Source organism: Petromyzon marinus, chromosome 34 (assembly GCF_048934315.1).
Source record: "Petromyzon marinus isolate PM22_M1 ecotype Great Lakes invasive population chromosome 34, UKy_Petmar_22M1.pri1.0, whole genome shotgun sequence".
NCBI lineage: Eukaryota > Metazoa > Chordata > Hyperoartia > Petromyzontiformes > Petromyzontidae > Petromyzon > Petromyzon marinus.
In genome coordinates, this window is record NC_133700.1 from 11,837,671 (window position 1) to 11,860,859 (window position 23,189).

The 23,189-nt window shown below is 46.6% G+C and overlaps 1 protein-coding gene across 3 annotated transcripts in view; it reads left to right on the forward strand.

Annotated features, from left to right (window-relative positions):
- Positions 1-10,400: 10,400 nt before the first annotated feature.
- The window catches only part of LOC116948727 (fidgetin-like), a 71,019-nt gene continuing 58,230 nt past the window's right edge, over positions 10,401-23,189 (forward strand). Inside the window, exon 1 of one of the 3 annotated variants that reach the window (XM_032965749.2) lies at positions 10,401-10,826. The gene's annotated coding sequence lies outside the window, so the exon portion shown is untranslated. The remainder of the gene's footprint in view (positions 10,827-23,189) is intronic. The other 2 variants (XM_032965748.2, XM_032965747.2) reach the window with 2 other exon arrangements.

Below are 23,189 nucleotides of genomic sequence, written 5' to 3' on the forward strand. Positions count from 1 at the left end.
TCCGTAGGCTCGCGTGTGCGTGTGTGTATGCGAGTGTGTATGTGCGTGTGTGTGTGTGCTTGTGTCCGTCTGCTACAGCAGAGGTGTAGGGAATTCCAACAAGACCTACATCTCTGCTTTATTGACCTGGTTAAGGCCTATGATACCATCAGTAGGCCCGGGCTCTGGGTTGTTCTTCGTGCTTTTGGAGTACCTGACCCTCTGCTCACGATCATTAAGGACCTCCATGATGGTGAGCGGGCCCGGGTAAAACTACGTGGCCGGGAGTCAGAGCCATTCCCTTTACACCTTGGGGTGCGACAGGGATATCCTCTGGCTCCCACATTATTTAACATCTATTATGACCATGTAGTTCGTGAAGCCTTCAATAGCTGTACCGGGGGAATCTCCATATGGTACCGATATAATGGAAAGCTAATCGATGCCCGGGTGCGGTAAAGGAATGGCTCCCTATTGGTCAACCTCGTTATGTATGCCGATGATTTGGTAATAGCCGCTCATTCAGAGGAGGAGTTGGAGACGCTGCTGCTGAGACTGGAGCGTGCCACTAAGAGGTGGGGCCTTACCATCAGCCCCACCAAAACTAAGCACCTGCCTGGGTATTTTGTACCATCGGACACTCCACCCCCACAACTCCCAATCGGTGATGGGGCAGTTGTGGAGAGAGTGGAGAGTTTCCCATACCTGGGCAGTGTGCTTATGACCGGCTCCAGTTTAACAGCAGAGGTCTCACTCCGAATCAGTTGAGCGGCAATATCTTTTCATCGGTTGCATAACGTTGTGTGGAAGCTACCTGGTCTGTCGCTCCGCACTAAGCTTCAGGTGTTCTTGGCCACGGTCATTCCCTCCCTTCTCTACGCTTGCGAAACGTGGACCCCCCTAATGGAACATCTTCGCCGGTTAGAAACATTTAGGCTGGCCTGCCTACGATCCATCCTGGGTTTAACCGGGCTGGATTGTGTGAGGAGCTCACAAATCCTTGAAAGATCTGGGCACGGTCCCATCCGTGAGCTCCTCCGGCAGGCAAGGCTGCGTTGGCAGCCCGCATGCCCAGCCACCGCATGCCGAAACAGCTTTTGTTCGGCCGGATCGAGGGGGCTAAATGGGCGCGGCACGGGCTAGAGAAGAGATGGAGTGATGTAGTACAGGAGGACGTGGATCTGAGTGAACTTGCCGATGACTGGTACCAGCGGTGTCAAGATCGGCCTCTGTGGAGGAGGCTCGTGAAGGACGCTACTGGGCAGTTGGAGGCAGTCGCCCTCCAACAACAACGGAGGGCGGAGGAGCGACGCTCACAACAACGAGCGGAGCGCCGGGTGACTAAGGCACAGCAGGTTGGCACAGTAGGGGGCACAGGTGGTGCATCAGCCAGTCATCTCAGTCAGTCGACCCGTGGCACCTGGGTCTGCCCCGTGACCTCCTGCCAGCGGGCGTTCGACCCTTCACGTGGTCTCAAGGTGCACATGGCCTGGCACAAGCGTCGTGGTGACGTCACCGCCACTTAGTGGCGAATGGCGGTTGTTGTTGTGTGTGTGATCTTTGTCTTTAGCAGGGAGCGGTAGCGTAGCGGTTATCAGCGCTGGACTATGAGCCTGGCGACCCGGGTTCAATTCCCGCTCACGGCCAACACCAGTGACGATTACCTGAACCGGTTCTGGGCCTCCCCTAGGTCGACTCAGTCTCAAAATGAGTACCTGGTGCGATTTGTAAACATCGTCACTAGGGAGACAAAGGCAGCCGGGCGTGGTGCTGGCCACCCACCCCCTCGTGTGCCGTGCCTTCATAGGTGCTCGCTAACAGCACTTGCCCCAACAACTGTTACAGGCAGCACGGGAACAGGCTGAGATGCTACGTGCCACTGGCGACGTGCACTGTTGATAATTGAATCCAGGTAGCTAGGATCATTTCAGTCAAGTGAAGAATAAAGCACAAGATTGCACCCCGAATGGATGGAGGTTGAGCCAGAGATCTGTCGTTGGACAAATTATTAAAAAGGAGAAGATGCAATTGTTGCATTCTGTGTGCTAACCACTTTGGCACTGCTCCTGTCCTGGGGCTTCTTAATGTAAGCTCAGTCTAAAACGAGCACCAGGTGTGATGTTGAAATAGTAAGGAGACAAAGGTGGCCATGCATGCTGCTGGTCACACAACCCACCCGTGCGCCATGCCGGCCTCAATGATTGCTTGCCAACAGTAATTGCTTCTACAAAGTATAAGGATGATCTGTGGGTCTTTGTGTGTGTGTGGACTCATATGGCTTGCCTCCATCTACCAGGTCAGCAAAACTGCCAATGCCTTCATATTAATTGCACCATATTGATGATTCAATATTTGCACAGCGTTCAAGTTTTTTTTTGCCACATCACTGGTAAAATAATATTTCAGGAATTGAATTGGCACAATCAACATAACAACACTGCCTTCTACTGTATTGGGATAGTTTATTATATAAGTGAATATATTACCTGTAAAGAGGGTCTTTGTTTATAACCAGGAGAGAACCCATTTAGACAACAATATATATTTCAAGGGCGACTTCGGTAAAAAAATATATACAGAAGAATCAACAATGCAGGGACAATGTATGGAGTGGTGGCGCAGTGATTAGCACACTGCTATGAGGCCAGAAACCTGGGATAGATTCCTGGCTACAGCTAACATCAGTGGTGAGGGATACTTACATTGGTCCTGGCTCCCCCACCCCCCTCATCCTTGACCATATTTGACCTGCATGGTGTAGTAAAAACAAAGACAACCCCCCATAGCTGAGAGGTTTGGGGAGGCCTTCAGCAGTGGATTGACAAAAAGGACAAATATGTTTTTTTTATTTTTACATGTCAGAGGAAAAAAATATAAATGATGTGCAATTAAAAATTACAAACGTCAGGGATTAAACAACACGATTCAATTTGACACAACAAAAACATTACATTCAAATTAAATAAAAATAGTAGATTGGAGATGACACATTAATTAAAAAACACTCCCGTTCACAACATCTGGGTACTGAATAAAATCGCTTAAGTTTGACTAATGTTTATTCATTGGTGTTTCTTCAGTTCAGAGGAATAACGATGGAAGCGTGTTATTGAAGAGGGATGCAGCGTTTCACAATTGAAGAGGGATGCAGCGTTTCACAATTCGGTCCTTTGATAAGGCTGCTGAATTCTTGGAGAGCGGCTTGTGTACAAGTGGTCTTTGGACAAAGATTCCTGTAACCAAGTCATCTATTGTTGGGTTCAGTTTAAAAGAGCTGTCCTCAAAGTCGCTTCGGAGAAAGGATGCGCACAAATAATGATTCCCCCCCTCCTCCACCCGCCCTAACGAGGTGAAATCCTCCACATCCATAATGCACCATTTATCCTAACGCAAGCTATTGACTAAGCTATGTCATTTTTATGTAACGCATCTTTTAATATTTACTGTCCGTTCTGTATCTAATGGAACGTAAAACCCTCAACCTCTACTCAATCGCCACCGTTCACAAGCATTGCATAGCATGGGATGTTGCTGAATTTTTTTTGATATGTTTATTGCAATCGTTAACGACACACAAGCTAATAGGATTGTCAGACAGCGAAACCCAAACATTGTTAAAAATTAGTTCGCGCATTGCATATCGTTGCGTTTTCTTTTCTGTACATTTTGGCGTTTGTTGTTCAACAAGTTCAAGACACTGCAGGCATATATCACGAAAGCAAATCCTCAATAATTATGGCTTGAATGAACCAAAATACTCTAGTAAATGTCAGCCTATTTATTCAGTTAATTTAGAGCACCTTTGCCGACTCCCCTTTTGGCCTAATCTTCAAGACTGCTGTAAGCCTATTTTGTGAACACAAAATGTATATATGAAGATTGGATTTCCATAAAACATTTTAATATATAGCACATATTATTCTAGGTTACGTGTGGAAGAATATTTTCAACGGTTTTGTAGGAGTAAGACTTCAAACGTAATTAATTTGGATGAGGTTGGTTTTGTTACCTTGTATTTCCAGTATATTTCCAATAGAATCCCTTGTCTTGATATTATCACAGATAATTCATGGAAATAGTGCTTTAAAGAATTAGTATATTAACACGATACAAATCTCACTGAGGTGGTTGTCCACAAGGTTTTTTGTCAACCGAAACATCCCATTTTAAAAATAAATGTAATTAACAATCCGCAGCACTCAACCCCTACCACTCTGAGAAAATAATTATTGTAGAATATTAGGAAATATCGGGAAATGCCAGGAAACATCAGGACATGTTGGGCAGGCCTCGTAAGACGACCCAAGTACATGCAGTCACCCTCGATTTTCCAATTTTTGGCATTCTCGTGGACAAATTCCAGATGACACTTCCATGCAGTCACGGTGTGCCTTGCCAAAAACTTTCAAAAACTTTCCAAACTGCGCGAGCCGTAGAATCCAAATCAATTTCATAGCAAGGTTACAAGCCATTTAGTGTCCCTGCGCAATATTTTAGCTTTTATTAATTGGGGATTTATTTTGTAATCGTTTACGCGCTCATTAGGCTCGCAATTTAAAAATGTTGGCAGCGCGAACCCGCTTACGTAGCATCGCCCGGCTGAAGGTCCATCAGGTGTGAGCGAGGCCCTGGCATGGACAGCACGTTCCCTCCCGTGTGTGACAGCTCAATCTGTTTAGCGCCGACGCGAGGCGCCGCCTTCAATAAGCGTGGTTTTGTTTATGTTGCTGCGTTGCCGTTCACGGATTGTGAACCCACATTGCAAACAATGAAAAGAAAACTGGTTCAAGCAAAAGCCCATTACCCAAATTCTGCACCGCGCGCCTTGGATAGCCACACGAGTGCTGACTTGGATGTTTTCTAGACGCAATGTAAATGGTTTCAGTAATAGTAATAATAACAATTTACTGTCCTTTTATCAATGCCCTAGATGAATAACTTTCCACGCCGAGGCAGTAGTTGTGGTTGGTTCACCATACTTCAGTGCAGACTGGTGAAGGGGTCTCTCCCAGGACTGTTTCAGATATCACTCACCTCTGATGTTAGCCATGGACAGGAAATGAACACAGGTCGCTGGGTTTATATATTTGTAAATGTGGGGTGTAACATTACTTTCGAAAAATGAACTACATGAATTATAAAGGAGCCTTGCATCTGAACAGTAGCTGAGTATTAATGTAAAATAAGCATTGTCATGGAGGCTTTTTTGCATCATGATTTGGAAAACCATTTTTTGGGGCTTTGGGATGAGACTTTTCTCTGGAGCAAATGTTCTATAAACTTTCCGAAGATTTTAAATAAACACCAGAAGCTCAAACGACCGAAATAAACACATTGATGAGACATTGATACATTGCACAAAATATAAGACTCTAATACGGTACAGTGCCATTGTATATCTCTTACCGTGATGTTTGTGTTTGGGCTTTCAACGAGCACTTATTAAAAAAAATCTGCCACGGCACACGTAGAGGTTTAGTCAACACTGTCAATAGAATGCATGGCTAAGAATCCAAGTTAGATTTTTTTTTTTAAATATACAGTATGCGGATGGCCGAGCAGTACGCAAACTACCATGTACGCCAATAATTATCATAATTATTATCGCAGTGGCCGAAGCACGGTGGACCTGGTCCCTGGTGCAATGTGGTTTACCTGTTTCATATCTCTCCTCTTGTGTGGGTCCCTCTGACGCGTGGCTCCCTGGCGCAGTTGCACCGTTTGTATACTCGGATAGATACGCCACTGCATCATCACCGGCGAACTATTATACGCAGTATATCTCGAACCACCCTTTTGCAATGACCTCTCAAAATATTCGACCACAGCTGGGGCGAGGCTGTTAAGGAAACGAAGGTAACAGCATGGACGCACGCAAACCACCGCATACCTGGAAGGGGTACAATTTGTAATTTGGTTGCGGTAATTTAGAATTTAGACCGTGACATTGACACACAAATGGCTTATTCTTGAGCACCACACTCACTCACAAGCCAACCACTCAAGCTAACCATATAACCACACATCCATACCGACGCTCACACGCAAACCATCCACACAATCCGTCCATGGACACCCATACAAACCAATCGCACACACACCCAGCCATGACCTACTCACCAACAAACCAACCCCAAGCACTCACTCCCACCCACACACCTCAACATACGCACACCCTGACACACACTCTCTTCAAAGATGCACACCCCTCTAAAGATGCACACTTCATATGAACATCATCACGTATCAATCCAAATGTCACACACAGACCCCTATCTACATACACACACCTCCTCACAACCCAATCCACACGCTTCCTCCACACTCCCCAACAGACATATACAAATCCACACACGCACAAATGCATCCTTGCTCCACACACCCGTACACATCCCATATACATCTACACACATACTCGTCCACGTTACCCTCCATCAACGTTTACACATACACGACCCTCAACACACGCCTCATCTACGCAAAAACACCCCCATTCATACACCCCATTACACACCATTCCACATATCAACACACACGCGCATACATACACAATCCCTCTATCCACACATACCCCTCGAATTCACACCCAACACCACACACACGCAATCTGCCTATCCGCACATGTACACATCCCTGTACATATTTCACACGTACCCCCTTGCACACCCTTCCACACACACACACACACCCTCCGTATTACTCGCACACTCCAAATGTGCACACGCGTCTTCACATATACACGTACATAGACACGCAACCCAACACACCACGAGTACATCCATCCCGTACACTCACATCCACATATGCACACTCGTCACAAGCACACCCTTTCACACACACGACCAACACACAACTATCCCCATGTTGCCTCGAACAGACTGTTGGGGCAAGTGCTGTTAGTGAGCATCTATGAAGGGGGTGGGTGGCCAGCACCATGCCCGGTCGCCTTTGTCTCCCTAGTGATTATGTTTACACCCCGCACCAAGCACTCATTCGAGGCTGAATCGACCCAGGACCGGTTCAGATAACCGTCGCTGGTGGTGTTGGCCGTGAGCGGGACTCGAACTCGGGTCGCCGGATTCGGAGCGTCGCGCTAACCACTCCACCACGGCTCCCAACACACTGTCAAACACACACAGAACCACGCACAGCCCCATCCACACAACCTTCACACACCCCGACCCACGTAACCCGTTCACACACACACACACAGCTCTACCCACACACATGCACACCCCTCGTACAACTCCAATCCAAAGACAATCCCTTCACACACAATCACGCACACAACACCCCTGCACACACCCTCACGCACACTACACCCCCTACACGCACAATCACGCACACTACACCCCCTACACACACAATCACGCACACTACACCCCCTACACACACAATCACGCACACTACACCCCCTACACACACAATGACGCACACTACACCCCCTGGACACACACTCACGCACACTACACCCCCGCACACACAATCACGCACACTACACCCCCGCACACACAATCACGCACACTACACCCCCTGCACACACAATCACGCACACAACACCCCTGCACACACAATCACGCACACTACACCCCGACACACACATTCACGCACACTACACACCCTGCACACACACTCACGCACACTACACCCCTACACACACTCACGCACACTACACCCCTGCACACACAATCACGCACACTACACCCCGACACACACATTCACGCACACTACACACCCTGCACACACACTCACGCACACTACACCCCTACAGACAATCACGCACACGACACCCCCTGCACACACAATCACGCACACTACACTCCCTACACACACACTCACGCCCACTACACCCCTACACACACAATCACGCACACTAAACGCCCGCACACACAATCACGCACACTACACCCCTGCACACACAATCACGCACACTCCACCCCTGCACACACACTCACGCACACTACACCCCTGCACACACAATCACGCACACTACACCCCCTCACGCACAATCACGCACACTACACCCCCTACACACAATCACGCACACTACACCCCCTACACACAATCACGCACACTACACCCCTGCACACACACTCACGCACACTACACCACCGCACACACACTCACGCACACTACACCACCGCACACACACTCACGTACACTACACCCCTGCACACACAATCACGCACACTACACCCTACACACACAATCACGCACACTACACCGCCTACACACACAATCACGCACACTACACCCCCTGCACACACAATCACGCACACTACACCCCTGCACACACAATCACGCACACGACACCACCGCACACACACTCACGCACACTACGCCCCCTGCACACACAATCACGCACACTACACCCACTGCACACACAATCACGCACACTATACCACCGCACACACACTCACGCACACTACGCCCCCTGCACACACAATCACGCACACTACACCCACTGCACACACAATCACACACACTATACCACCGCACACACACTCACGCACGCTACACCACCGCACACACACTCACGCACACTACACCCCCTGCACACACACTCACGTACACTACACCCTACACACACACTCACGTACACTACACCCCTGCACACACAAACACGCACACTACACCCTACACACACAATCACGCACACTACACCCCCTACACACACACTCACGCCGACTACACCCCTACACACACAATCACGCACACTACACCCCCTGCACACACAATCACGCACACAACACCCCCTACACACAATCACGCACACTACACCCCCTGGACACACAATCACGCACACTAAACCCCCATACACACAATCACGCACACTACACTACCGCACACACACTCACGCACACTACACCACCGCACGCACACTCACGCACACTACGTCCCCTGCACACACAATCACGCACACTACACCCCTACACACACAATCACGCACACTAAACCCTGTGTACACACACTCACGCACACTACACCCCTACACACAATACCCCTACACACACAATCACGCACACTACACCCCCGCACACTACACCCCCTGCACACTCAATCATGCACGCTACACCCCCTGCACACACACCAACGCACACTATACCCCTACACACAATCACGCACACTACACCCTGCACACACACTCACGCACACTACACCCTGCACACACAATCACGCACACTACACCCTTACACACAATCACGCACACGACACCCCGCAAACACAATCATGCACACTACACCCTTACACACAATCACGCACACTACACCCTGCACACACACTCACGCACACTACACCCTGCACGCACAATCACGCACACTACACCCCTGCACACACAATCACGCACACTACACCCCTGCACACACACTCACGCACACTACACCCTGCACACACACTCACGCACACTACACGCCTACACACAATCACGCACACTACACCCCCTACACACACACTCACGCACACTACACCCCTGCACACACAATCACGCACACTACACCCTACACACAATCACGCACACTACACCCCCTGCACACACACTCACGCACACTACACCCCCTGCACACACACTCACGCACACTACACCACCGCACACACACTCACGCACACTACACCACCGCACACACACTCACGCACACTACACCACCGCACACACAATCACGCACACTACACCCTACACACACACTCACGCAGACTACACCACCGCACACCCCCTGGACACATACTACACCCTACACACACAATCACGCACACAACACCCCCTACACACAATCACGCACACTATACCCCCTGGACACACAATCACGCACACTACACTACCGCACACACACTCACGCACACTACACCACCACACGCACACTCACGCACACTACACCACCACACGCACACTCACGCACACTACGTCCCCTGCACACACAATCACGCACACTACACCCCTACACACACAATCACGCACACTACACCCTGCACACACACTCACGCACACTACACCCCTGCACACACAATCACGCACACTACACCCCTACACTCCCACACTCACGCACATCACACCACCGCACATACATTCACGCACACTGCACCCCTACACACACAATCACGCACACTACACCCCTACACACACACTCACGCACACTACACCCCCTGCACACACACTCACGCAAACTACACCACCGCACACACACTCACGCACACTACACCACCGCACACACACTCACGCACACTACACCACCGCACACACAATCACGCACACTACACCCTACACACACACTCACGCACACTACACCCTACACACACACTCACGCACACTACACCACCGCACACACAATCACGCACACTACACCCTACACACCCCCTGCACACACACTACACCCTACACACCCCCTGCACACACACTACACCCTACACACACACTCACGCACACTACACCACCGCACACCCATCGCACACCCGCCCACCACGGACCCCGCGCATGCGCCCGGGGCGTGATGAGGAGTAGGTGGGGGGGTGGAGGAGGCGCTGCGCCGAGTGGGGGTGGGTGGCTGTGGCTGTGCGTGCGGGAGGCGCTCTCTACCCACCCCCCCACCTCGCTCGCTCCCTCCTCGCTCCCTCCTCTCCTCTCTCCCTCCTCCTCGCTCGTTCGCTCCGCGGACATGGCAGGCCGAGCGGGCGGACAGCTTTGAAAAACTTGGCCCGCGTTCAAGAAGACTCTGTGTGTGTGTTCGTGTGCACGTCGCCTCTCGCGCACGAGAAGCCGAGAGCCGCCGCCGCCGCCGCCGCCTTCGTCGTCTCACGTGGAGCCGCCCGCTCCGGGGCCAGGGGAACACGGAGGCTGGGACTCGGGAGGCGACGTGAGTTCAACCACTGTACCAACACTGCTACCACCACCACGAGCGATGCTCCCTTCGTGATCATCACCTCTCTCCTCCTCCTCCTCCATCATCATCATTATTATAATCTGGGTCCAGGAAATCGACCCGAGTTCACCACTCAGTCAACCATCATCACACGTTACCGTCACCACGAGCGATACACTCTTAACCATCACCGCCTTCTTCCTCCGTCATGTTCATCACCAGGAGAGGAGACTGGGACAACCTCTTCCATCATAACCACAACCCAAACTGCCTTCATCATAACCATCACCTCTCCCCACATGCATCATTTGGGTGTTGGGGTTAAAGGAGTCTCGATGCGACGCGAGTTCCACTATCTTGAGTTAGACTTCCGTCATTATCATCATCATCGTCATGTCGCCCTCCTGCATCGTTATCACACTCTGTGGCAAGGTCAGAAGATTCCCTGGGACATTATCGAGACGCGGGTTCAACCACCGCGAGCGAGACTCAATCATTATCATCACGAGCTGCCTCCACCACCGTCTGAGTCCAGGTGGAGATGCCTGGGTCTTGGAGGTGTTGTTGAACATCGCCTCCAAGCTAGCAACCCCAGCCATCCTTCCCCCTATCATCTTCCACTCCCAGTAACCATCACCACCATCATCATCGTTGTCGTTGTACTCCCGCGCGTCTGGAGTTGAAGGCTGGAGGCATCGTTAGTGGCATCACCACCACCCCGAGTGAGACCTCCAACTTAACTTCCACCCGCTATCGTCATCACCATCGTCGTCGTCTTCACTCCTCATCTTCGTGGGCTGAGGTGGCGACGTGAGCTCTTACCCCGACACGGGGCGATACCTCCCCCGTCACTTTGTCGCCACCAGCGCCGTCACCATCACCGTCGTCACCCGGGGGGGGGGAGACGGACGCCGAGACTAAAAGCACGCGAGTTTGAACTCGGTAAACTCCTCTCGTCGTGCTCATCAACATCATTACCATCACCTGCATCATCCCGGATCGGGGTGGGGGGTAGGAGCTTGGGACTCCGAAGAGACGCGAGTTCCACCATCGAACGAGAGACAACTTTAACCTCCTCCTCCATTATCGATATATTCCCCATCATCATCATCAACTCCTCCTGGTGCCATAAGCTACGTAGTCTTGTACTCGATTTGGACGACGACGCACTTGGAACAGTCACAAAGACCAACTTCCACGATCTCTAGCGAAGTTCCCAATCCATAAGTGACAATTCGAGTATCTCCCTTCTCCATTGGTCACGAAATCATCAATAACCCCTCAACAGCATCGCCGTGACCGTCATCACCTGTATTGTCACAATATATCAAGTCATGAACAAGCACCGTCAGTCAGTTCTCACCTTTGTTATCATCATAATCTGTGGGTATCAACATCGCCGTCATTTACAGCCTCTTAACGTTCTTCAACATTCATGACATTCACTCGTTTAGCATCTCGTACCGACGAGAACTTATTTAAATCGTGACCATTTAAAACAAAATAGACGAAACTGTTCAGGACGTTTTGTGTGCGTCGTTCGCGGTTCTTTTTTTTGTTGTTGCGGCGTTTGGTGGAGAAAAAATCGTTCACGGAAAGAGAAAGGGGGGCTTCAGCCTGGCCCCGGGGGGGGGGGGTCCCCGGCCAGGGTCCTATACACGGGCGTCGTCGGCCAATGTTCGAAAGGAAAATCCGTAGGCTTTTAGTTTTGAGTAGGCCGCGGTACTGAATGCTTTTGGCACTCGCCTGGCAGATAAAACATTTTTTTTTACAAATACTGCAAATGTAAAAAAAAACACGGTGCGAAACATTTATTTTGTTTTGTTAAATATTATCTACGTGTGGTTGTTGTTGTACAGTGTTCGCGTTGTCTGTGGTGTGTATTTATACAATGTTGTCATTTTTATTGTGGTCTTCAAATTATTGTAAATCTATTGTACTTTAAATCTATTGTACTTTAATTTAATTTTCATATTTGCCTTCGCCTAACGTGAATGTTGTTTTTTTTATATAGTACAGTAGCAATTTACCATCTTCAAAATATCGTCAACAGTTTGTTTAAAATGTACATAAATACCGTGTCATGCCATTGTGACAATCACATGGGTATATTTCCTATATTAAACGCTGTCAGTACAGTCTTGTGAATTGGTTTATAATTATTAGATGTATCTCCGTAATTTCAGTATTTTCCTAATGTAAGCGCAGTGTAATATTTAAAACTATGAAGCTGTTAAACATTGTGCGATTCAGCGTAGATCGGATAACGATTCGACTCGTACTTTGATGCTCTTGCTATTTTTGACAAGTTCCATTTCACAAAGCTGACGTGGACTCGAGACGAAACAGAAACAAGTTGTTGAGAAAAAGGGCCGTTGTGGTACAACCACAGACTCTTCAGATATTCGTTTCTCTCACGACACACAAAGCCATGGCACTTGTACATTGTGCACATTGCGATAGAAATCGGAAACACGCGTACCCAACATAACACACACGTGGTGTGCCTGGACACAACAACAACAGCATGAGAACATTGATGTATCACTGTGCGTATAAAATATTGGGAAATGCGATGGTAATATAAGTGGCTGTGTAAGTACCCTTAAAAGAGTATTGCCTGTTTTAAAAACAAAAAGTTTGTAAAGTGAAAAGGTGATTAAGGGAGTAAAAGGGGGTGGAATGTTATTCATCTGAAGGAAAGCAGATGGTTTTTATTGACGGTGAGCCAACCCCGTGCAATCAATGTGGCCAAACAACGAAGGATAAACCGTCCTTCACGTGAACCCGGCCCAGAAACAACCTTTGTAGGCACATGGTATATTCAATACCTCATAACGTCGAACCTTTCCCCCCGGCGTGCGGGCGAAGCAATGCGTGGCCGCTATTGGTATACAATAATAATAACGATGATGGATGGATAGGTAGAGAGAGAGAGTTCCTTTATTTAAACCAGGTGAGAGCCCGTTGAGACAGCCCAATCTCCCGTGCAAGGGAGATCTGAGTACATTGAGAAGGTGCAGGGCAGCCGCGCGTTTTCTCTTTAGTGTTATCAATCATAAGACGGTTAACTCTGTGATGGCAATAATGATACAGCTTAAACCAGTAAACCATTCGCATAATTTGCCCACTTTCTCAGATGATAGGGATCGTATATTTGTAATAGTTTTTGCAGGAGACTTGTAATAATGTCAAAGTTAAGATTCACCATTGCAATATGAGTGAAACCAATCTATGTAATTTTGAGAGATGGGAATTATGGAAATGTGTATTTTTTATGGTTTATATCTGTAAGCATGAACTTCAACTACATTAGTGAACATTTTAAGCGTTTTAGCCGTTCACGAACATGGTCAGAATTTACATCTGTCTTGATCGTTTTTATGTGTTGGATGTTTAGTGTCAAACTGAGTATTTTCATTGCATTTAAGATCTACTTGTTTTGTAATATGGTCATACACAAAGCTTTTCTGCCTTTATTAATGTAGGTGTACTGCTATCTTAAGCAAACTTAATGTTTCCACAGTTTTGTGAACGTTTGCACTAGGGGCATGTTCCATTTTAGTTGCTGCAACATTTTTTGCGTGATACAGTATTAAATGTCCAATGAAATAATAATGTATACTATCTGCAGTATTTGTATGCACTGTATGTCATCATCATAATCACCTTCATAATGAGCAATTCAGAACAGATCTTAATAGGCAATCATCACAAGCACGATTCAATGATATGCTTTTACAAAGGAAAACATGCATTGCATATTAAACCCATGAAAGTAAATAATGTAAAACAAGGTAATGCTAAAACGTTTTCATAAAATATTACACACGTGAAATTAAAAGTCAGAAGACCCATAAACAATGATATTACATTATAATACTGTGTATGATGTAAAGTCTTGGCGTTGGACAGTGTTATGTGGTTTGTCTATATGTTTACATTACAATATTTAAAATTATTTGAGATCTTAGTCAAAAGTGATTTATGTAATTATATCTGTTAAAGTATCAAATGTTTAAGTGCTTAAGGATGTGAGAGAAATTATAATTCCCCATGTAAAATTAAATTCAGCATTGATGTCATCAATGTTTATTTCGTGGACTGCGACGCTTGCGATTTTTCTGTGTATACGATAGAAGACACTGAAATAATAATTGTGTACTATTATCAGTACTATCATGTACAGTCGGTGAATATCTGATCTTTGCTCTGAATACGGGCCGTTGCCCAAAACATCAGCCTTTTAAATATTTTTCTCTTATAACGCAGTTTCAATTATTGTATTTGTCTACCACTGCCGAAGCTGTTTTTAAAAATGTATTTGTGTTTTTAAAGTTGCATAAATCCTTCTGCTAATGATGTTGTCAGTGTGTTTTCACATACTTCACTTAATCACTTGTAATGCTATGCTAAACCTACTAAACCAGGAATAGGATATACGAGGCCGGTGTTAATTCACTGCTCATTGCACTACACTTTTGCATTATGTTTGAGATAATGACAATATGTTGATGGTGATTGATGGCGATTCATATCAGTGTTGATGGCGCTACTTTATAATGGTGATGACATTAACGTAAATGTGTTTTTGACAACATTTTACGCTTCCAGAATAATAAGACAAAGTATATGTTTTTGTTGTATTTTGGTTTACATATTTATTTTCGATTTGTATCACCGTGTGCATTTTTTACTGTGTGTATGGTTGGAAGCATGGTTAAGAAGGCATCACAATGCAAAGCATTGAATTGTGATGCCTTATATTTGAACTTGAAGATAAACTGTTATTTTCGCCATAAGACTAATTTGTAATGCCACTACTTATAGTGTGACATAAATATTTTGAGTTTCCAAGTTGATTTAAATTACCGGCACAGGGCACATACAAATCTGTATTTTTCTTATTACGCTACCTTATCTGTACAGTTCAAAAGGCAATCTAATATTTTAAGGCACTGCAGTGTTTCAAATGAATGTTTAATAGCAATAAGAAATATATGTGCTAAATAAATAACTTTGTTTGCCCTTGCACACACATGACTCACTCGCCCTATTTGTCATTTACACTGCCTTATGAAGAAAACATAATGTAGTTGGTTGACGTTTCGGCCAATGACCCTAATTCAGACAACAGCCCCAGGGCCATTGCATTGAAACATCATCCCTCTATATATAGTTCAGTTATCGGGCAGTAGTAGTGATGAATGTCGTTTCTTGAGTTATACCTGTGCACCGGGTCTGCCAATGCAGCCCGTGATTTTGTTCTGTCTAATTTTGTACAATGTATGGCTCTGCGCTTGCTGCTGTTAATAATTTCTTATACAGTAACGTTAGGCTGCCTCAACACCCGCCGAAAGGAACCTGTCTTCAGAAGGCTAAATAATAGGTGAGCAGCCGTCACCTTTAAAAATGCGTGGGATTTTTGTTCGCACTTTATAAATCGAATCACATGTAGCGCCGTTAAGTGGTATTTTTTACCAAAAATGCTACCAATCATTTAGAGAGATATTCTTGTGTTAAAGAATAGGGGTTTTTTCTCCCCCAATAATTGTTACTGACAAATATATCGTACACGGAAGAGCACACGCATACCTTCACTCGCAGAATGATGCTTAAACGTTTGCTCTGGCAGCACTTACACATGTCAATTAAAAGGGTGGGATAGAATACACTCCTTGAGTGGAGGAAGGCCACTGTAAGTGCCTGGGATGGGTGCGCGGTGTGGTGGTGGTGTGCTGGGGATGGGGATTGGTGGGTGGGGGGGTCTCAGTCTAGCCAATCGATGGAACAGACACGTGTAAAATCGACATCCCTATTCAGCCCGCGGTGGGGGGGGGGGGGTTTAATTAATCGTGCACGTGTGCGTTAATTGTTGAATTGATCGCGATGCCGCCGTACGCTGGCACGCCGCTCCACTCCTCCGCAGCGGTTGGCAGCGTTTGAAAGCTTCTCGGCCGTTTCTTCTTCGTTTAAGAAAAAAAACCATCTAGACACACACGTCTCTTCTTCAGTAGTTTCAAGCCCACGGCGATATTAGCTCGCACGAGGCGTTGCCGCATTAGCCACCGCCTGCCAAGGAGAGGGGTGGAAGGCTTCCCGCTGTCCTGTCTGTGCGGGTGTGGACGGACGTGTTGATGACAGTTTCTGATTTTAAAAATCTGCAGCGTTGGCTCCAACACTCCGTTCTGGGAAAACCTTGTCCTTTAGGTCAGGTAATATGTGCGCGCGCGCGTGTGCGGTTGTGATAGTATGTTTATGTGGAATGCGCGCTGTATCTGTGCCTTTTTTTTATTGCGCCGAAGTTACATCGTCAATGACAAAAGTTGAAATGTTTACATGTTCTGTAACTATTCTCTTTCGTGAGACAGAGTTTTTTCAGGATATATATGATCAGTGCTTGATTAGCAATCTCATCCACCCTTATTGCATTGAAGCATTTTATGACCAAGTGCAAAAAAACTGCTTTCAACGCCTTTGAAAGACGATGAATGCGTGCGTATCTTAATCATGAGCTCTTCATCACATGTACGGCACTTGCAAACTATGCACTTTAGAAAGTGGATTCCTTTATTTGCCTCTGACAAAATTAATTTGACCGTATTTTGGCAACATATCATTCACAGTTTTTTTTGCTGATTAATATTTCACTTTGCTTGACGGTGCTTTGAGAAGTCTGTTGGGACCACACACACGCGGAATGCGATAAATATGAGCGATTGTTGGCCCTGCCGTCTGGGGCCCCTTACTCGGTTTCCCAGAGACTGATGGATCTTTAATAACAGGCTGGCTTCAGTTTAAAAAAAAAACCAATGCATTTTAACCGCTGCCTACTTTACTGTCAATCGCAGTTACGGCTGATAATTCTGATCGCTGCAGTACATCGGTCACGATTGTTGTTGGGTCGATTACATTTTACTTCGTATCAATTTTGTTTGTGTTATTGCACTTTTTTGCATTGAAATACTTAAAAATTTGATTGGCAAGTGTCCTCCGTTTGTTGATGTTTGTCACAGAATCTGCCTGACTTTAGTTTGTTTCCCAATGGCTCTATTATTGAACTGAAATGTAAGTTGGCAATATTCAGCACGATTATTCCCACTATATTTATTTCGTAAGCGCGCTATTGATTTTTTTTATTGCTTATAAGATGTCGTTAAGCTGCAGTGAGTCACGGCGAGTTTGCCCTGCTTTGAGTGAGGACGTCGTGCGTATGACGGATGCTGAGAAACGGCTCAGTCTTTGAGTGCAAATGAAAATGTAATGTAACCCGTCAGTTTTTTTTGGGGGTAGCTGTGTTGGTATTGACCTCTCTGCCTGCGTTGAACTGAATGTTGTTAAAACAGCATTCCCCTATTTATAGGACGCGTGTCGCACCAAGTGTGTTCAAATTCCTTCCACGTGATGGGAGCCATATGCAGCTACAGTAGAGTCAACACGCTGAGCATAACTTAGAAAAGAGAATTCCAAGATCGTGTTGCATTTCGCCTGATAAATATGCATCTGTAATTTCTTCAACGGATTTTTTTACTTTCTAAAATGATTTTGTTGTATTCCTTTGTGTTCCATGTAATAATGGCAGATTTATGCTTGAAAAGTGCCACAGATTAATACAATATATATAGCCTATCTTTAGATGAGCCCAAACTAAAGCGCTCGTAATGACATTCAAAATCTGTTCATAAATATTTCTGTCCGGAGCTTTGGGTGACCTTTTTGGTAAAATAAACCCGCCGCATTACTCTGCCACACGAGACGCGCACGCACTATGCCTGCGTTGCGTTCACTGGCGCGGCGCGCGTGCAATCCCACCAGGTGCAGCCACTGGGCAGCTAAGTACATACAGCGCTTGGGATGACACTTTTCAGTTTTCAACTATAAGTGAATCATAAGGTTAAACAACAAAGAAGGAATGTCAATCTAGGCCTAACTTGATGATCAATTCCTCGTGCTGTTGTGCGGCTTGTGTGCCCCGGGCCGCTGCTCAGAGATGTGTTCGCGCCTGGAATTTTGGAGAGCGCGCTCGTGGCAGAAATTCCTTTTCTCCCAGCCACTCCGAGTTTAAAGCTGCCATGGGGTTGGGTTCCGATCGGCATGACAGACCATGGCAGCTGAATAATTACACACGAGCACGCATGAGGTTATTCACCCCCCCCCCCCTCTTTATAATTCAACCTTTTTTGTTATTATTTCCCGACTTCCGTGTTGCAGTCGCCGTTGCGGGGGTGATGGAAGAAAAAAAATCAAATGAGGATTTACATAATTCGCTGATTTGATGCAAGGAGTTGTGCCTGCACTAATGCTGTAAGCGATTCTAATGGCGCAGCGTGCACGCTAACTCGGGATTGCGAATGCAGCGGTGTACGCGAGGGCCAGCGATTTATAGGTGCACAAACCTTGGCCGGTCGGATGCATCAGCATTCCCGCACTGTCCGTGAAGGTTCCTGAAGAACGTCTATGAGTCATTGAATCTGTGTCGCTGCAAGCTGGCCTTTTCAATAACTGGCGCATTTGAAATAGAGGATGGTGGAAGCGAATGTTCACGTTTGAACAAAAAATGTTTCTAAAATGTTGCCTTCACATCGGGTAACTAAGTCCACATTTGTGCATTTAGGTCGTATTATTGCAAAAATGTCTGTTATGACATTGGTGAATTAAAAAAACCGTGTCAGGTTTTCTAGCATACGTTTGTAGGTGTGCATTGTATATGGCAATGCGGGTGTGCAATGTGGGGAGTTGTGCTGTGGGGAGCTGTAGTGAACGGTTCATGCGCTGCGCTCCGTACCCGGCGACTTGAGTTCGATTCCCGTTCATGGCCAACACCAGTAACGATTATCTGAATCGGTCCTGGGCCTCCCTTAGGTCGACTCAGTCTCAAATGAGTACCCGGTGCGATGTGTAAACATCGCCACTTGGGAGACAAAGGTGGCCAAACGTAGTACTGACCACCCACCCCCTCGTGCGCCGTGCCGGCCTTCATCGGTGCTGCTCGCTAACAGCACTTGCCCCAACAGTCTCTTAAGGCTACACGGGGGATCTTTGTCTTTTTTTATTATATACAGCCAATTGGAACATTTGTCGACGAAACATTGCAGAAATTGTCAAGTAAAGGGTTCTCTTTTTCGTTTGATTCATGTGCATTATTTAATAACCACTGATGTTAAACTGTGATGCAATTTGCGAAGGAGCAAATGCATATTTAAGGACATGCGTGCCGACCGTTTATTTAATCACATTACGTCAGCGTGGAGGAAGTGCTAAGAACTTATAATGTAACCGAAATTGCTGAACATACATTGCCTGCTCAGCCGAGATGCATGTTCAGCGTGCAAGGCCAAATGTGACCTGTGTTTTATATTGCGCTTCATGTGAAGGTGGCTGGGTTATTGTGTGTTTTTGAGGTTCATATGGAGGTTGGTGAGGTTTGTTTAAGGTGTATCCACAGTGCATGAAAAGTGTGTTCACGAGGCCATGCCTTGTGGTACACCTTTTGCACATTTTTATGCATTCGCCTGTGTGTGCTGGTCACACAGCTCAAAGATTAATGCAGTATATACACGCGTGTGCGTGTGTGTTTTAAATGTGTGGGGAGCAGTAGTGTCGCGGTTAGCGCGCTGCGCTACGAACCTGGCGACCTGGGTTCGATTCCCTTTCACGGTCAACACCAGTGACGATTATCTGAACCCGTCCCCTGCCTCCCCTAGGTCGACTCAGCCTCAAATGAGTACCTGGTGCGGTGTGTAAACATCGCCACTGGGGAGACAAAGGCGGTCGGGCGTGGTGCTGGCCACCCACCCCCTCGCGTACCGTTCCGGCCTTCATAGGTGCTCACTAACAGCACTTGCCCCTACAGTGTTTTAAGGCTATACGGGGGATCTTTGTCTTTTGTTTTAAATGTGCACCGATGCACGCATGCTCCTCGCATTCTTAGTTGGGACATGTGCGTACCCCGAGTGTGCATGCGCGCTTGTACACATTTGTATTTGGATGGTATTGTGTGTGTGTATATATTCGGTCCATTAAATAACATTGTATGGTCGGTCGTGATGTGTGCTTGCATTGGGTCTGTGTCTGTGCTCGTGTGCACATGCCTCGTTCTATTTTTGTGCGGACACGTGTGTCTGCGTGTGCTGTTACGGCGCGTGCATGCACACGTCTGTCTTGGAGGTGTGTGTACGCACGAGTGCGTAGGCACGAGTGCGTGCGCACGCGCGCACAATTTGTCGTCCGTGTGCACGCGCCTGTGTCCCCGCTCGTGTGCTCATGTTTGCGTGTGTGTGTGTGTACGCGTAATATCCTTCTTCCCTTCTGACATATGCTGGCCGGTCTCCTGGGAAATCGGTGGGGCGAGTGCCCGCTGGATTTTTTTACGCGGCTTTGTGATTGCGTGCGCACGGCCTGCTATTGGTTTCAGGGCCTGTGCTCTGGTTTCTGTGCTCCCCCACCCCTTCAAATCTAACAAAGCCTCCTGATTCACCACGCTACAGCAATGCAGTCAGTGTGCTCTCTGGCATGTGAAAACACCAATACTTTTGGGAGCCAGATCATAAATACGTGAGGTGCTGCTGCATTCTGTTTAAGGTCTGTGTTGGGGACACTTCCTAAACGTAAAACCATTGCTGCTCAAATACTCGTCTTGATTGCATTAAGAATCGTAGGTTTGTCCATTTTCAATTTGTTGAGGCTCCAGGCTACTCTATAATCAACCACTGATGCGGTTTAATGCAAAGTTACCACAAAATCAATGCTCAAATAAACCGCTTGTGATATCACTCGTTTTATTTTTGCTGCAATTTGTATGAAGAACTTGTCACTTACAAAAAGTGTGCGGTGTTTAGAATGCAAATCGCAATTGAGCGTGGCCTCCTATGGCTGTTTTTTTTTTAAGTTGCCTCCTATCGCCCGATGATTGGGACCCAGCTTGCTATTGAAGCGTGCGGCTATTTCATTGACTTGTTGGTCAGGTTCATTGGACAATTCGGACAATTTAAAACCTGTCTTTTTGTGAATGATTGTGTGTGGGGGGGGGGGGGGGAAACTGTACAATACTAATATAATAAAATAACCAAAACCCATTCTTGTTATTTAAAATTAGTCTTGCTCTCATCATAACTGTTTCGGTTATATTAAATGTTGGTGAAATAATTTGTGTTATTTGTTAAATGCAAGTACGGTATTAATTGTTTAACTTAATATATAATTGTTCTTATTATTTTTAAAATATAAAATGCATGAGGTTAAGCCAAACGGTTTTGGAACATTACATTAAGTTCAGACATTCACAAGTTTTATTCTATATCTATGGTAGTTTCCCAATGGAATGTACTCTGCCACCATGCCAAAGGTGTGGGCCTAAATTCAACCTAACCCATGCTTGATGTGACACTTAGTTTTGTACGCATAAAGCTTTCTTTAAAATTCCTCACCATACCTCTTATGTATAGTTTAATATGGGTGAGCGCTCGGTCAATTTAAAAGGCTAAAATAATTATTATGAACCAGGAATTTAAAACTTGCCACCCATATCCACATGATGAACTATGGACATTTGGATTGAATCTCAACTGGTGACCAATTAGGGCGTAAAATCCGTTTCCTTTTCATTATTTAAGCACAAGTAACTGCGCAGTCATTAATGCTTGGGCTATCGCACTTTCAGAAGAAAAGCGCACATTGCGTGTGCTAACTTTCGCTGTCTGCACTTGGCAGCGGAGAAGCAGCGTAAGAGGAAGGAGAGTGCATCTAATACTCTTCTGGTTGGCAGCCAAAGGATCTCATGCAAGACGCAGCCTCGTAATACCACAAATACCAGCGCCTGCTCAGCTGTGCATGCTCTGCCTTGCCAAAAAGTAAAGTAGTCAGGATCTCCAAAAGCTGGAGTGCAGATGCACACTTAAAAAAAAACCCAAGACACCCTAACAAAAGAGGGGGGAGATGGCGATGCGTGGCAGGCCCCGCGGTGTCGGAGCGTGCTGGCCAAACGTGCGCTACGAGGGAGCCACGTTTGTGGGCTCCCCGTTATTGTGTAAACATGGCTTGATGGCGATTGGCTAATCCCAGCGGAGTCCAGCTATTCCCCTTTGAATCATTAGCCACGCCATTTGGGGGGCTTGGCCATTAAGGAGCGGACAAAAGATGAATGAGGTAATGTAATACCCAGGGAGGGCGCTGCTGTTGTTTTTTTTCTCTTTTTTTTAGGCAAAATACTTCTTTGTTTGCTCTTCGCTATCATTCTAATTTAAAATTTTCTTTGTTTTTAAACAGACAGGCTGCCGTTTAAGACATCTGGCGAAACGGTAATGAGCAAAGCAGACTTCTTGCGTGCTCTTGTTTCTGGCGAAGGTTTTCAGAATCTTT